The following is a 15,700-nucleotide window of genomic DNA, read 5'->3' as shown; positions in this document are numbered from 1 at the left end:
ATAAAAAAGTTAGCTTTCATTATTATTTCATGAGGGAGTTATTGCAGGATCCAAGAAACAATGGTTCTGAGGGAACCTAGAACTAAGCATAAAAAGAAAGCATTAGACATGTAGTATGTGTCTGCTGCGGAGAGTTAATAAAGTCCATACAAGTTTGGAGCCTTTTGAGCCGAGTCAGAGGCCAATAATATACCTGCTACTTTCTACTCCTGTGAATTCAGCAAAAATTCATTTTCATTTGCATTCCCCAGCTGGGTTGATGTATTGCAGACCTGTATAGCCAGTGGTGAAGCTGCACTGCTTCCAAGTTCCACCTGGCCTGGGTATGGGTTGGTCTGAAGAATTCTGTACCATAAAGAACCTATTTCAGAGTTCTGCACACTGCTAGGAATCCTTGAACCCATATTAAGTTTAGATCTGGGATGAGATGTTTCTGCAAAGAGGCACCAGCTAGGATGAAAATATCATATGGCACCTCTTCTGTCCTTTGAGTTAACCCCAGGACCATATCTATATATCTCCTTATATCAAAGGATTCAATACCAATCAAGCTCAGTTCAGAGATGGAAAAGGGAAGGGGAGGAGTTTTCATCTATTTCATCTCAATCAAATGCAATTTCACAATAATTTATTAAACACCTACTATGTGCAAGACATGCTATAAAATGGAGTTATAAAGGCAAAATGAAAATAGTCCCTGTTGCAAAAAAGTTTACTTTTTTTGGGGGGGGGGGAATGAAGCCTAGACAACTTAGGAAATTCAAGAATGGCTTCTTTGAAAAAGAAGGGATCTTAGTTGAACACTGAAGAAATCTAAGAATTCTCAGAGGCAGCAATGGTAAGAGAAATGGATTTTAGGTGCATATTAAAACACAGAAGAAGGAGAGAAAATTCCAAGTTTTGGAAGGAGCACATGGGTCAACTTGACTGGAAGAGAGGATTTTTGGAAAGGATGTGATGTAAAATAAGTCTTCAAAGATAGTTTTAAGTGACACTATAAAGAGTATAAAGGTCATATGGAGAATTTTGTGCTTTTCCTAGAGATAAGAATTAGCCAATGAAGTTTATGGAAGTAACATTGTTAAGTCTGTTCTTTAGGAATGTTATTTTGGTAGCTTTTTGGTGGATGGATTTGAGGTGGGATATATTGGAAGCAGATAGTCTGATTAGGAGGCTGTTGTGGTAGTTCAAGTGAGAGCTGATAAGGATCTGAGCTATGATAGTGTCCTAATGAATAGAAAGAGGAGACAACTGCAGTTGAAATTGTGGAGGTTAAACTGACAAAAATTCACAGCTGATTGGACATGGAGGATCAAGGAGAATGAAGAGTTGAGGACTTCCAAGACAAGCTTTTCATGCCATTGGAGGGATTATAATATATTCAAAAGAGTTATTTGGAAGAGTTATGGAGTAAAAATGGGATAGTAATCAAGTTCTTTTTTTGGATATGTTTAGAAATGTCAATCTACACTTAAATTCATCACAAGAACTCTCAAGTAAGCACTTATTAAATGCATACTATGTACTGATTAGTATGCTAAACACTAGGGCTACAAAGAAAGGCAAAAATAATCACAGCCCTCAAGAAACTTATAACATAAAGGAGAAAATATATAAATAAAAAGTTTTATTCAAGGTATGTGAAGACCACGTATTTTAAAATCAGCCGGAGTCAGGAATTCAGGTTAGGGGAAAATCGTCAATCTTTATTCTCAGTGAAGAAAGATCGGAGGTGGAAGAGAATGGGCAATAGCAATGTGTGCAGCTGAGTCAAGAAGCTACCTAGACCAGCAGCCACACGACCAGCAGCTACAAGCATAGAACCCAGGCCAATCTCTCCCAGCCTCTCTTCCTGTCTCTCCGCCTCCACCCATCAAAATCGTCATTTCCTATACAACACATCAGGACCTGCACAGAGAGTGGGTGGGGGCCATTCTTTATCCAAGCATGTATATTAATAGAGTATAGTCCAATTACTATTTAGCCTCACATGCTTGGGACCTCAGTGCATCAACTCAAGCCTCAGCCCATTACAAATGTATATATATCATTGATAGTAGATAATCTAAGGGAGAAAGACTCTAGTAGTTGGGATGACTAAGAAAGGCTTTCTATAAAAAGAAGCTTTTGAGGTGAATTCTAAAAGACGGGAATGATTCTCAGAGGCAGGTATAAAGATGGAGAATATTCTAGGTATAGGAGGTAACTATGAAAAGTCACAGAGAATAGAAATGTTGTGTTGCATGCAAGGAATAGATAGAGATAGCCAACAGACAGTTATTGATGTGAAATTAAAGTTTAGGAGAGAGAGTAGAGTTAAATATATAGACCTGATATAATCTGGAACAGTCACGGGGAATGGAAGGAAGCACATATTTTCTACTCCTTATGTTGAACTTGACTCATTCCCAACTCACTAAATAGGAAACTCAAATCTTTGGAATAAAGAAGTCAAATCAGATTCTTAATGGCACAATAGGGAGAGTCATGAAGCTATTCAATTGAGAACTATTTTCTGAGAGAGAAAATACTTTGTCAGGGCTCAGAGGTCCCTATGAAGTTGATAGACTCTTAGCTCCTGGTTTGTGAGAAAAGATGGCTAGACAGTTTTGTCTCTAGGTAAAATTGTGAAGTGAAATTTTTCTTCTTGGGTCTGTCAGATATTTCTTTAATGCCTTGCACTCCACTCCAATATCCCCATCATTCTATGACCTAATGTCCAATATTTTCTGTCTCTTCTTCCTTCCCCTAGCAAAGCCCTTCTCTAAGGAAAGAATTTGCTATTCATTATTTACATCTAAATGTGAATGAGTTTCAGTCAATGCTTTTTCCTTCCAGACATATTTGCGTTCTAAGACTGGAATGCAAAATACAATTTTATCCCTTTGAAATAGTAGAATGTATTACATTCATTCCCACAGCCAAACAATCCAGTCCTTGTGATTATGACCTTTGAATGTTTCTTGTATCATGTGAGACCTCTCCTCAGCAGATAAACATTTCTAGGGAATTTTTCTCCTCTATCTTAACTGTTCTTGGTCCCTACTCCATACACCAGTGGATATTTGTCAAATTCTACAATGATGTGTGAATATAAAAGCTGGAGAAGTTATTTCTGTCAATTGCCAGAAACTAGACTATTAACCCCCATCAGCAAGTCTTATTCTAGGTACTATGTAGTAGTAGGAGCTGGAATTAGTGAGGGAGAATCTTCCATAATCACCACAGTTTATACAGAATCATACTGACACAGTGAAACTTACTATCTTCACTAGAAACATCTACATTTCAAGCTGGCAGAAATTTGGGGCTCTAGATTCTGGTCATGGATCACTTCTTTGCAGAGAGTGAGATCTGAATCTTGAGGTAATGTCTTGAACATAGTGGTATAGAACTATGAGCAGAAACATTGTAAGCAGATGACTTAGTATAATATTCCATCTTCTACTTCCATGTTTTATCAGAGGCTATTTATTCCCCATACTTAGATATTCTGCACCCCAATGGGATATTTAGTTCCTTTCAAGGCTCAGAAGCACCAAATTTCTTTTTTCCTTGTTTCGTCAGTTGTAGCTATTGTCCCCCTTTTCAAATTTCTTTGAATTTATTTTGTATATATTTATTTACATTGTGGGGCAGGTAGCATAGTGGATAGAATGGCAGGCGTGGAGTTAGGAAGAGTTCTGTTCAGAGTTCAAATCTGGCCTTAGACATTATTAGCTGTGTAATTCTGGGCAAGTCACTTTAACTGTTTGCCTCAGTTTTTTTTATCTGGATAATGAGCTGGAGAAAGAAATGGCAAATAATTCCAAGTATCTCTGCCAAGAAAACCTTAAATGGGGCCATGAAGAGTAAGATATAACTGAGAAATGATTGAATAACAATAAAATTAGCATAGTGGTTCTCAAAGTATGGTTTGGAGACTTTTGAAGGTCTCCAGGATCCTTTCAGGTAATCTTTGCCATCAAAAGTATTTTTGTAATAATATAAAGACAGTTTAATTTCCAATACATAGTAATAAATAAACTCACATAAAAATTTTGTGAAAGGATCTTCAGTGTAAAGAACTAAAGAGCCACTGTATTAATAATACGTTTTATCTCTCTGGAAAACTGTAAGTCCTTTGAAGACACAGATTTCTTTTTTTAAAAAACTCTCTATCCTCTTTTACCAATATATCTTGTAAACAATAAGGATTGAGAAGTATTTGTTGAATTGAATTGGTAGTTTGTGGGAATCTGGACTTGGGTTACCAAGAAACAATTTCATGAAAGAAAAAAAGAACTGCAATTAAAAGTTCTTATGGAAGTCCCTATAATCTTAATTTTTGTAATTTAGTCATTTTAGTCACATCTGACTCATCATAAACCCATTTGGTTGTTTTTTGGGGGGGTTTTTTTGCTTTTTTTTTTTCCTTGAGTAGTTTGTCATTTCTTTCTCCAGTTCATTTTACAGATACAGAATTGAGATAATCAGAATTAAGTGACTTGCCCAGAGTCACACAGCTAATAAGTATTAAGCTGGATTTGAATTCAAAAAAATCAGTCTTCCTCAGAAAGATCAGTCTTCCTGACTCTAGGCCTTGCACTCTATCTACGATGCTACTTCGCTGTCCCTAAAAACTGAAATAAATTGTCCTTGTTCAGAGGAAACTGTAGTTTTTAAGCACAATGAAAATTTTAGAGACTTCTCTTCTGATATCACAGGATCCTACAGCATGGTGACAATCTAATTCTTAAACCCAAATGTGTTATTAATATTAGACCATATTTTCTACCTTCCTACCCGCCAAGTTTAAAAAAGAAATTAATGGACTTGTTTTTTCCCCCAAAGGGAATATGATAAAGAAGATAGAAACTGAATGCTTAGGGTCAGTTTTGAGGTCAAATTTCTACCTAATACCAGTTTCATGTAATAAAGCAATAAAACTAATTATGGACTTGATCATTGGAAACCTAGAGGTTGGGAGGGATGCTGAGGGTACATATTTCAGATTATATTTACACAGAAGCAGCCAGACCATGTATAGACCATAGAGCACATGACATGGAGACAAGAAAACTTAAGTTTGAATTTTGCTTCAGAAAACTTCTTGTTACCTCTGATATGTCTTTTACCTTCAACCTAGATTTCTTTTATCTATAAAAAGGAAGATAAATAACATATCTTACAGGATTATTGTGAGGATAAAATGAAATATATATATATATATATATATATATATATATATATATCTTATACATAATAGCAATTTGTCATCATTACCATTATATGGAAATATTGTTTCTTAGTAGAATACTAGCTCTTTTTCTTTTTTTTAGTGTTTCTAACCTTTGTATCTTGTACAGTGCCTGGCATATAGTAGGCATTTTGCATTTGTTGACCAATTGATTGCAATTAGAATTTTTCTAAATGCAGATTTTTCTCTCACATAAGAATGTCACAGCTAGAGCAATTGCATATAATCAGAAGAAGGTTAAAAAAGTTCCAGACTGTGGGAGATATTCCAAGGGGTTGTGTTTTTTATTTGTGATAGAACAAACTACTTCAATCTACAACTTCTGGAGAACCTTCAGGTATCTATTATTAATAGATTTGAATAGGGTTTGACAAATCACTCTACTTAGAAGTGCTGAATGCCTAATCCCCAGGCCAGGGTGGTGACTAATGTTCTGTCTTAAGGCTGGATTGTGTGGGCTATATGACAGTTAAGCAGTTTCCTTCACTCTCCTGACCTCCGTCCTCACATTTTTTCCTATCAAGTTTAAAATTCCATTGCATTGCTAAAGGGTTGATGTGCAAAGGGAACAACTGTCATTTTTCTTTTAAAGGGAATGTAGGCTCCCAAAGAGAGATCAGTGGTGAGATTAAAAAAAAAAGGACTGAAAATTCCCAGAGGGCTTTATGTCTATCGTCCCTGTAACATTAGGATTTAGGACTTCCCATCTGACTGTCTTTTAAAATAGAGTAAAAATGGCATGCATTTGAGACCTGCAGCACTCAACTTCCAAATCATCATTTTTACAAGACTATATATTTTTATACTCATGAAAAATCCTTCCTTTTTTTTTTTATTTTTTTTTATTATTATTACCTGTATCCTTTGTGAAGGCAATTTAAGCAGCTTGACTGAGCTTCCATTCAGCTGCTTAAATCGTTAAGAGGTTTTCTTCCTTTGTAAAACTAATATTCTGAAGAGAAGATGAAATTACAGTTCTCTGAGAGATTATAGAACCAACATAACTCTTACTAAATTACTAAATTCAGCCAGGAGCATCCAGGATGCCAAATTTCTACTGAGTGTCAATAGGTTCACAGGATACCATTCCTCAAACTTGAACTTTAGGGCAGTTCCATTTAGAAGGGAGAGTGATGAGAAGGACTTGAGTTTTTAGTGGGGGTGGATAGATTGCTAAATGGAGCTCTGTTGGATATCAAAGAGCTGTCCAAGCACTGATTACTTAAAGTGTACCTGTAGTTATTTCTGTATAGGGTCTAGCACAGAACCACTGAGAAATGGCAAATGTGTACCTGAGGCCACTTTCAAAGAATAAAACAATAGAAACTGATTATGTAATATAACAGAATTGAATCAGAATTTTTTGCTAACCTTGCAGAATTTTGAGCTTATACCTCATTCTGGATTTTTGTACTCTTATCACTCAGCATGCTGCATTTCAAATACTTAGTACTTAATAAAAACTTGCTGAATCGAATTGAATTGAATTAGCTTATAGGAATTTCTAGTTTGTAGGAATCTGGATGTAGGTTTTCAAGAAAAAAATCAGTTAATAATTCCTAGCATTTACATAGCACTTTAAGATTTGCAAAATACTTCACATAAATTAATGGAATAATAGATTTGAATAGAGTTGACAAATCATTTTATCCTTACATCAGTCTTGTTTTTACCTCCAAATTTATTCCAAGTTTATTTACTGAGTCTATCTAAATTCAATAAAAACAAACAGTAAGATGAACTTTCTGTAACAAAACACAGAGAATAACATTGTGTGACATAGTCTTTCTATATTAAAGCTGACCAAAACTGATAATCATTGTTCTTGTTTAGAGGAAACTAAGAGATTCTCATGGGGGGAAATTTTTTTTTTGTCTTTGATGTGCATCTATACATTGATAGAAAAGCTCCTCTTTAAGAGGTAGTGAAATAAATTAAGGATTTTTAAAGTTGTGGTGGGTTTAGTAGATAGGGTATGCTGGGGCCAACTCTGGCTTGGAAATCTCTTAAATTTTCAGAAAATCAGCAAATGCTGCACATCAGAGTTTTTATTTTGTCAGTTGTCTAGACCTAAGAAAGAGATGGAGAATGTGTTAAGAATACAAATTATTTTTTTTTCTATTTAGTATTTTTTCCCTCACTGCATATAAAAACAATTTTTATTATTTGGTTTTTAAACACCTGTGATTTGCAAAGGAACCAATTTGATATAGGTCATATATGTATAGTTTTACAAAACATATTATTCTTAAGTCATATAATAAAAGAAAACATAGGCCAAAAATCCCCAAGAAAATAAAGTTTAAAAAGTATGCTTCAATCTGTATACAGATTTCATCAGATTTTTTCTCTGAGGATGGGTGGCATGTTTTATAAATCTTTCAGAATTGTATTGCTGAGAATAGCTAAGTCATTCACAATTGATCATCTTACAGTATTCTCTTGTGTAGAATCTTTTCTTGGTTTCACTTTGCATCAATTCATGGAAGTCTCTCCAGGTTTTTCTGAGAATATCTAACACATTAGAAAATTAAATTTAAAAGTGTGTGATGCAAAAAAATTTCCCCTCCCAAGGGCTTATTCTTAAACATTTACCAGAACATGTCTTAAGATGGAATATAGCAAGTTCTATTTTGGACATATGGAGTTAAGATACCTATGGGTTATCTAGTGGGAAATGACTTAGATCTTGAAGAGTCTTAAAGTTTTTTATACTTTCATTTTACAGATAAAGGAAACCACGCTGCCCTATCATTGTCAAAGGACCATTATCTTTCAGTTATCTAAGCTGGTAACTTCCACATTATCCTCCTCACTGTCACTCATTCCCATTCATCCTTTCTAACCAATCCATTGTCAAACCTCACTCCTCACGTCTGACTCCTGTTTTAGGACCTCATTTTCACTCACCTGAATCATTACAACAATTTTCTAAATTGTCCTTTTGTCTCAAGCATTTCCCCAGTCCAACCGGATGCCAAAATGATTTTTCCTAAAGCACAGATCTGACAACATCATATCCTATACTTGCTGAATGGATTTCAGTGACTTCCTGTTAAATCCTGGAATAAATATCAACTTCATTGGCATTTAAAAAAATCTTCCTAATTAATCTTTCTACCTTTCATTTCTTATTATTCTCTTTTGCATATTCTTACAATCTAATAACATCAGTCTATTTGAAGTTCTTTGAACACCATACTCCATGCCATATCTCCATCCATTTATATTTGCTGTTATTCATTTCTGGAATGTTCTATCCTCTCAGCTCTGGCTCTTAGTTTTCCTTGATTTTTTTCAAAATACAACACAAATAACACCTTCTTCATGAGGCTATTCTTAGTCCCCAGGATGCTAATGTCTTCCCCTTTCAGGTTGTCTTCCATCTATTGCATATATATCTTGTGTATACTTAATTATAGACATGTTGTCTATTTAATTTATTTGATGGTGAGGATTATTTTTGATTTTCTTTGTTACCTTTATCTCTGCACAGTGAGTGGCACATAATAAGCATTTAATATATTCTTGTTGATTGACTGACTGAAGCCTAAACAGGAGAAATCATGTCTAATCATATAGATTATAAGTAATAAAGCTAAGATTCAAGCCATTGTTTTCTGACTTCCAAATTCAGCATGTTTTCCACTATACCATACTATTTCAATGTATTTGTTTTGGTTGCCTTCCTTTGCTCTTGAAGAGGACCAGAATGATATCAGTCTGTTAGAGTCAAGTTACAGTGCCCCAATGGTGGTTAATCAAATTGATATGAATTCAGATGCTCTGCCACAGGCCAGGCACAAACAGTCCATATGTATATTTGAGATGGATTCTCTAACTTTGTGGATCTTGCATCTATAAGTGTGTGCACCTTCCATGTAACAAAAGATAAGAAGTAGAATATAAGTTTCCTGAGGGCAGGGACCTGTTTCATTTTTATCTTTGCATTCATATTTCTTAGCATAACACCTGCTTTCTGAATTTAATTGTTAAGCTGTTAAAAGAAAGGAAAGAAATCTATATAGTTACATATTTACAGAGCCTAGTACAGAATCACTTACAAATGGCAAATTGATTGGCTCTTTATTATAAAAAGAAACCTTATTTCTTGATACTGAAGATTCTCCTCAAATCTGCTCATTTATTTTATTAGCTCAATGTACTATCCTTAGTAAATATACTAATTGACTTTTTGATAATTAAGTACCTTAAGATTCATTATCCTATTTCTGAGTGATACTGTGTATACATAGAAAATATGGAAGATTGGATTGAATGGATCAAGGAGTTACTTTGAAAATCTCTTTCAAACAAAATCTTGTTATCAATTAATTTTATTTTCATTTATCTCTTCTTCCTAATGAGAAAATGCAGGAAAAGAATCATTAATTGAGATTTTATTATATTTGATTTTTTTAAAAAGCATTTAGTTGGGAGTCAGGAGACCTTAGCCTGCCAGTAATTATTTGTGTTCTTGGGCAAGTCATACTCTTAGGGTGGTATAGCATAGCAGATATTATGTTTGACTTGCAATCAAGAGAGATCTGGAATTGACTTCTGTTTCAGCTTCTTGGTAGCTGAATAATCCTGCGCAATTCATTTAGCTACCATCAGCCTTGTTTTCCCTTTTTGTAACAGAAGATAATAATAACATCTATTTCCCAGAATAGTGGTGAGGATTAAATGAGATCACATATTCTATTTGTTTGTCTCAGTTTTGTCATCTGTAGATGAAAATAATTATAGTACCTGCCTCCCAAGATGGTTGTGAGGACCAGCTGAGATAATTGTGAAGAGCTTAGCACAGTCCCTGGCATAGAGCAGGTACTATATACACATCTTTAAAGTAGAGAATTGAAATGGGTAAACTATACTAATCAGTTAATCCACCACTATTCTCTTACTTCTCAAAATCAATATAGCCCTGACTTATCTTTCTTATATTCTAAATATAAAATCACACTAGATCTCAGAAATCACTTAGTCCAAAATTCTTATTTTACACATGAGCCTTTTTAGCCCTTGTACAGAGACCATACTATTTCAACATAGCATCTCAGAACTGGAAGAAGGCTCAGTAAATATCTCCTAAAATTTGTACTACCCCAGAAATTCCCTCTACAAGAACTCTAATAAATGGAAAATTCACTAGCTTCTTATTCAAATTTGGACAGTTCTAACTTGTTTTCCTTTAACACTGAACATAAAAAAATTACCTTTGAAAGTTCCATTCATTGCTTCTTATTCTGCCCCTAGTTTAAGTCTAATCCATCTTTTACATATTTACTCCTAACATATTTAAAGAGAGCCATTATATTAGTTATTTTCTCCCCCCTTCTAACCATTCTCAGTTCCCTCATGTTGCATGGCCTTCAGTCTTATCTGAAATGCTTATATTCAGGTATACTTTTGTCAATGTCCTTCCTAAGATGCAGTACTAGAAATGAACATATTAATCCTGAAGATAAGATTTGACTAGTATAGCGTATGTTGAATCTTTCACTTTCCTAATTTTGGATGTGATACTTCTCTTAATTCAGTTTATAATTCTTTTAGGTTTTTGGGTTGCAGTGACAAAATACAGACTTGCTGAGCTTTTGGATCCAACAAATCTTCTACCCCTTTGTCATAAAACTATCTTAGACATATGTCCCCTATTTTATACTTGCGCTTTTCATTTTTTGAGGTCAAATTCAAAATATTTATATTTATAACTATCAAATTTCATTTTAATAGATTTGGCCTGTTGAAATCTTGGATCTTAATTGTAGTAATTGATATCAACTCTACCAGTAAACTATCTCTCCTGGATTCCTTCAAATATGATAGGATTACCATCCACATTTCCATCTAAATTAGTAATTTAGTAAATTACTAAATTATTAATTACTAATTTAGTAAATTTGTAATGAGAAAATGTTTCCCAATTTACTGAGATAATTAACAAAAAAAAAGGCTCTCTATATTGACATCAGCACATTAATGACTATTTTGAAGGTCCAGTCATTTAAAGAGTTGCAAATCTACTTAAATGAATAAGCATCTCTATATCATGTTCTAATCACTCATTTTTCACAAAAATGGCATGAAATGCTTTAACAAATGCTTTACCAAAATCTTGGCATGCTATATAATCTTTTAATTAATTGGTCTAGTTACCTGTTAAAAAAGGAAATTAGTTTAGCTCAGCATGCCATTTTCTTGAAGAATTAAAGGATTTCTCTTTCTAAATGTTCCCAAATTATTCCTTATATTATTTTTAAAAATTATTTTTTTTGGATCATTGCAATGTAATCATTATAGAAAGGGAACTCTTAATGCAAATCAGTGACTTCTTTGCAATTTACATTCTTAGAGACCTGATTAGTCCTGAGAAGCTAAGTTCATGCCATCAGAAGAGTGACTTGAACCCAAGTCTCCCTAAATTTTAGGACAACACTTTATATACTTTTAGTTAGGTCTAAATTTGAAGGAAGGAGGGAATGATAGAGGGAGGGAAGGAAGGAGAGAGAAATAGAAGAAAGGAAGGAGAGAAGGGAAAAAAGGAGGAAGAAATAAGAGAGGGGGAAGGAAGAAAGGCAAAAAGAAGAAAGAGAGACAGAGGGAAAGGGAAAGAGAAAGAAGTCATGTGATTTATCCATTACGAGTCAAAGATAAGCCTGATCTTTCTGCCTCCAAGTTCAGCTCCTCATTCATTATGCTGATTTATTTCTTAGACTTCACATACAGCAGGAAAATACTTGACAAGTTTTAGCACTTAACCAAACGCTAAGTGTGGTACAGACTTTTCCTGTCCAGTAGTACATTTTAAGATTGGCTTCATTTCCTAGATGTCTATACTTCTTTAGCTGTGACCATGAACACTAATCTAATATTAAGGAGACCTCATTGTCTATTTTCACCTGTGCCATTTGTTCCCTGACCTTGGGCAAAGACACAATATCACCCTGGGATTTTTCTATAAAATGTGAGATTTGATGACCTTCTCTCCAATAAGGTAAGACACTGAAAGTTAAAGACTAGATAAGCCCCAAGATTCTTTCCAGTTATAACATCTTTTTTTTAAATCACTTTATGACCTTCTCAGAGTTACTTTCTATAGTTGCTTTTCACCCCTTTTCTTTTCTAGGCTGGGTCACTGGTTTTTTTTTTTTTTTTTTTTTTTTTTTTTTTTTGGGTCATTGTGTAATAAATAGCACTCTGAAATCTAGAACATGGGTCAACAGTATTGAAAAAGTAGGCTACTAAATTGCTGGCCTATTTTTTCTTCTAGAATTTAATTGATGTCTTTTGGTTTTATGTCATGTCAGAATCCCCATGGCTAGATCCCTCTGTTTTACTTTTAGGAGATACCCCTGTTTTCCAGAGTTAAGGTCCAGCAAGAAAATTACACACTAAGCTTTGTATGACAACAATTCTTTATACTCATTCTCTGGATTAACTCTGCAGCAATTAAATCATAGAACTGATATCAGGCAAGTAGCAATATTCTGGGTCATGGAGCTCTGCTATGAATAGGCTTTTCATCCTTGCCTCACTGTTGCTGTTATGTCTCACCATTGTTGCTACATTACACTGTGTCTTTCTTTGGTAGCCACAAATATATACATCAAAGTTTAGCCTCATTGACTTGTTTCTTCTCCTAGAGGAGATTCTGTCACATATCTAATTTCTCTCCTTGTTCATCATTCATTCTGGAAGAGGACCAAAGTTATTATGAGGGTGATGTCTTGAATTGCAAGTGAATTGGATTTAGGTGAGGCAGGGCTGTGCAAAGTCATTACCTTCATTCTTTCTTCTAGACTCATCAGAATCCAGTGGAAAGATATATATATGTTAGGATGATTGGTGATGGACTTGGATAGATTGTGAAAACCTGTCCTTTTTAAACTCCAGTGAAATCAAGATGACTTTTTGTCTATAACTCTGTGAGCTCCTTGGTTTTATTTTAGCAGTTGGGATATTACCTCTCTGAATTTTTTGGAATTTTTAAGGAGTGGTTGCGTAACCTCTGTGATTCTTAGGTCCTTTATCTTTGGAGTTATCATTCCAGATTCAAAACTGAACCACTCCTGGAAAGAGTACCAGACATTAGCCAGGAATATTTGGCTTCTGGTACTATTAGCAGTGTGGGTCTGTGCAAGAAGCTTAACTTTCCCCTTGTCTCTTTTGAACCTCATATTTCTCATTTACAAAATGAGGGAGTTGAATAATGGCCTCTAAGCTTCCTCCCAGCTTTAACCTTATGAGCTTTTATAATAAAGAAATGCAGTGAAGTATCAAGAATTGATACCTTTATTGCATCTAATAATGTAAGTAAGATTTTGTTCTTGTAGTTCTCTACCTCCCTCCTGAGAAGAGGGAGGAATGTTCCATTATCTTTTTTACTGTTACCATTATTGTTTTTCAATCACTTCAAGTCTAGCTTCTTGCTAATTAGCTATTTCAATGATATTGTTGTAGTCATTTTGATTACTGTTCTATTAGTTCCCTTTATTTCACTCTGCATCAGTCAATAAATATTTATAAAGCATCTTCTATATTCTAGTGTGGTACCAGCTAAGGACTTGAGATACAAAAAGAAAGAAAATATAGCCCAAGTCCTCAAGGAGTTTACAGTTGAATAGGAACAGAATTCTTCTTCTTCTTCTTTTTTTTAATTATTAAAGGTTTTTATTTACAAAATATATGCATGGGTAATTTTTCAACATTGACCCTTGCAAAACTTTCTGTTCCAAATTATTCCCTTCTTCCCCCACCCCCTCCTCTAGATGGCAGGTAGTCCAATACATGTTAAATATGTTAAAATATACATTAAATCCAATATGTGTATACATATTTTTACAGTTATCTTCCTGCACAAGAAAAATTGGATCAAGAAAGAAGGAAATAACTGAGAAAGGAAACAAAATGCAAGCAAACAACAACAGAAAGAGTAAGGATGCTACATTGTGGTCCACACTCAGTTCCCATGGTCCTCTCTCTGGGTGTAGATGGCTCTCTCCCTCATTGAACAATTGGAACTAGTTTGAATCATCTCATTGTTGAAACACATTCATCAGAATTGATCATCATATAATCTTGTCGTGTATAATGATCTCCTGGTTCTGTTCATTTCACTTAGCATCAGTTCATGTAAGACTCCCCTGGCCTCTCTGAAATCATCCTGCTGGTCGTTTCTTATAGAACAATAATATTCCATAATATTCATATACCATAATTTATTCAGCCATTCTCCAATTAAGAGATATCCATTCAGTTTTCAGTTTTTTTGTCACTACAAAAAGGGCTGCCACAAACATTTTTGCACATGTGGGTCCCTTTCTCTCCTTTAATATCTCTTTGGGATATAATTGGGTCAAAGATGCACAGTTTGATAACTTTTTTTAAAACAACATTTTATTGACAGAACCCATGCCAAGGTAATTTTTTACATTATCCCTTGCACTCACTTCTGTTCCGATTTTTCCCCTCCCTCCCTCCACCCTCTCCCCCAGATGGCAAGCAGTCCTATACATGTTAAATAGGTTACAGTAGATCTTGGATACAATATATGTGTATAGAACCGAACAGTTCTCTTGTTGCTCAGGGAGAATTGGATTTAGAAGGTATAAATAAGGGAAGAAGAACAGAAATGCAAGCAGTTTATATTCATTTCCTAGTGTTCTTTCTTTGGGTTGTAGCTGCTTCTGTCCATCCTTGATCAATTGAAACTCTTTGTCGAAGAAATCCACTTCCATCAGAATACATCCTCATACAGTATCGTTGTTGAGGTATATAATGATCTCCTGGTTCTGCTCATTTCACTCAGCATCAGTTCATGTAAGTCTCGCCAATCCTCTCTGTATTCATCCTGCTGGTCGTTTCTTATAGAACAATAATATTCCATAACATTCATATACCACAATTTACTCAACCATTCTCCAATTGATGGGCATCCATTCATTTTCCAGCTTCTAGCCACTACAAACAGGGCTGCCACAAACATTTTGGCACATACAGGTCCCTTTCCCTTCTTTAGTATCTCTTTGGGGTATAAGCCCAGTAGAAACACTGCTGGATCAAAGGGTATGTACAGTTTGATAGCTTTTTGAGCATAGTTCCAAATTGCTCTCCAGAATGATTGGATCTTAGGAACAAAATTCTTAATAGTCATCATTCCTTACTATACAACAAAATTTAATTATATTCATATATCAGCATTTGTTCTGTCATTCCTCAATTGATACACAATTGCATTTTCTTTCTACTTCTTTCCCATATATTGCCTATTAGGAGTCTGTATCAGTAAACCTGATGCTAGTACTTCTCCTGGTTGATAAGGCCCACATTCTCTACCTGTATTAGTGGCTGGGATATTATCTACATATTTCTCACATCTGTGTATGGATGAATACTGTTTTGTAAGTACTCTCAAGAGGTGAAATGGTGAAGCCTACTGTGCCTGGAGGCAAGGGA

Source organism: Sarcophilus harrisii, chromosome 3 (assembly GCF_902635505.1).
Source record: "Sarcophilus harrisii chromosome 3, mSarHar1.11, whole genome shotgun sequence".
NCBI lineage: Eukaryota > Metazoa > Chordata > Mammalia > Dasyuromorphia > Dasyuridae > Sarcophilus > Sarcophilus harrisii.
Note: the sequence above shows the minus strand (reverse complement) of the source record.